The sequence below is a fragment of the Arachis hypogaea genome, chromosome 2, assembly GCF_003086295.3.
Source record: "Arachis hypogaea cultivar Tifrunner chromosome 2, arahy.Tifrunner.gnm2.J5K5, whole genome shotgun sequence".
In the NCBI taxonomy this organism is placed as follows: Eukaryota; Viridiplantae; Streptophyta; class Magnoliopsida; order Fabales; family Fabaceae; genus Arachis; species Arachis hypogaea.
Window position 1 is genome coordinate 43,310,334 of NC_092037.1, and position 2,593 is coordinate 43,312,926.

General features: G+C 38.4%; 1 non-coding gene across 1 annotated transcript; it reads right to left on the reverse strand.

Annotated features, from left to right (window-relative positions):
* Nucleotides 1-1,019: 1,019 nt before the first annotated feature.
* Nucleotides 1,020-1,123, reverse strand: LOC112767294 (small nucleolar RNA R71). Its single transcript, XR_003184851.1, has one exon. It is a non-coding gene; the product is annotated as a small nucleolar RNA R71 (small nucleolar RNA).
* Between the last annotated feature and the right edge of the window lie 1,470 nt (nt 1,124-2,593).

A 2,593-nucleotide genomic window follows, 5' to 3' on the forward strand; every position in this document is an offset into this window, starting at 1 on the left:
TATCCTGAAGCTCAACATATCCATATGGTGACACTCCTGTAATCACATACTTCTTATCTTTTTCAAAATTTAATCTCAAATCTTTTTCAATCAACTAACTAACTTTTTGTTTGTTTCTTATCTTTTTCAAAACCACCTAACTACTTTTTCCTCTCTAATTTTCGAAAATATCTCATCTCTTTTTCAAAAATTCCTTTTGTTTTAAATTTTAATTTTAATTATATTTTGTCTTTGATTTTCGAAAATTACTAACCTCTTTTTCAAAAAATTATTTTCGAAAATTCTCTTCTCTTCTCTTATTCTATTTAATTAATTAATTACTAACACTTCTCTTCACCTCTCTTCATCTAAGAATCCAAACTTCTTATATCCCTTGTATTTGGATTCTTCTACCCCCTTCTTCTTCTACTAACATAAAGGAATCTCTATACTGTGACATAGAGGATTCCTCTTTCTTTTCTTGTTTTCTTCTCTTTCATATGAGCAGGAACAGGGAAAAAGGCACTCTTGTTGAAGTTGATCCAGAACCTGAAAGGACTCTGAAGAGAAAATTAAGAGACGCTAAATTACAACAATCCAGAAATAACCTTTCAGAAATTTTCGAACAAGAGAAGGAGATGGCAGCCGAAAATAATAATAATAATAATGCAAGGAGAATGCTTGGTGACTTCACAAAGCCAACATCCAAGTTTGATGGAAGAAGCATCTCTATTCCTGCCATTGGAGCCAATAACTTTGAGCTTAAGCCTCAACTAGTTGCATTAATGCAACAAAACTGCAAGTTTTATGGACTTCCATCTGAAGATCCTTATCAATTCTTAACTGAGTTCTTGCAGATCTGTGAGACTGTAAAGACGAATGGAGTTGATCCTGAAGTCTACAGACTCATGCTTTTCCCTTTTGCTGTAAGAGACAGAGCTAGAATATGGTTGGATTCACAACCTAAGGATAACCTGGACTCCTGGGATAAGCTGGTCACTACCTTCTTGGATAAATTCTTTCCTCCTCAAAAGCTGAGCAAGCTAAGAGTAGATGTTCAAACCTTCAAACAAAAAGATGGTGAATCCCTCTATGAAGCTTGGGAAAGATACAAGCAGTTGACCAAAAGATGTCCATCTGACATGTTTTCAGAATGGACCTTATTAGATATATTCTATTATGGTCTCTCTGAATTTTCGAAAATGTCATTGGACCATTCTGCAGGTGGATCTATTCACCTGAAGAAAACGCCTGAAGAGGCTCAAGAACTCATTGACATGGTTGCAAACAACCAATTCATGTATACCTCTGAGAGGAATTCCGTGAATAATGGGATACCTCAGAAGAAAGGAGTTCTTGAAATTGATGCTCTGAATGCCATATTGGATCAGAACAAAATGTTGACTCAACAGGTCAACATAATCTCTCAAAATCTGAATGGATTGCAACATGCATCAAACAGTACCAGAGAGGCAGCTTCTGAAGAAGCTTATGATCCTGAGAACCCTGCCATGGCAGAGGTTAATTACATGGGTGAACCTTATGGAAACACCTATAACCCATCATGGAGAAATCATCCAAATTTCTCCTGGAAGGATCAACAAAAGCCTCAACAAGGCTTTAACAATGGTGGACGCAATAGGCTGGGCAATAGTAAGCCATATCCATCATCTTCTCAGCAACATACAGAGAATTCAGAACAAAACACTTCTGATTTAGCCAATATTGTCTCTGATCTGTTAAAGGCCACTTTCAGTTTCATGAATGAAACAAGATCCTCCATTAGAAATTTGGAGGCACAAGTAGGCCAGCTGAGTAAGAAAGTCATTGAAACTCCTCCCAGTATTCTCCCAAGCAATACAGAAGAGAATCCAAAAGGAGAGTGCAAGGCCATTGATTTAGTCAAAGTGGCCGAATGCACTAGGGAGGAGGAGGACGAAAATCCTAGTGAGGAGGACCTCCTGGGACGTCCTTCAAGCAAGAAGGAGTTTCCTATTAAGGATCCAGAGGAATCTGAGGCTCATATAGAGACCATAGAGATTCCATTAAATCTCCTTCTGCCATTCATGAGCTCTGAAGACTATTCTTCCTCTGAAGAGGATGAAGATGTGACTGGAGAGCAAGTTGCTCAATACTTAGGAGCTATCATGAAGCTGAATGCCAAGTTGTTTGGTAATGAGACTTGGGAAAGTGAACCTCCCTTGCTTATTAGTGAACTAGATACTTGGATTCAGAAAACTCTACCTCAAAAGAAACAAGATCCTGGCAAGTTCTTAATACCTTGTACCATTGGCACCATGAGCTTTGAAAAAGCTCTATGTGATCTGGGGTCAGGAATAAATCTTATGCCACTCTCTGTAATGGAGAAGCTGGGGATCATTGAGGTACAACCTGCCTTGTTCTCATTACAATTGGCAGACAAGTCATTGAGACAAGCTTATGGAATAGTAGAGGACGTGTTAGTAAAGGTTGAAGGCCTTTACATCCCTGCTGATTTCATAATCTTAGACACTAGGAAGGAAGAGGATGATTGCATCATCCTTGGAAAACCTTTCCTAGCCACAGCAGGAGCTGTGATAGATGTCAACAGAGGTGAATTAGTCCTTCAATTGAA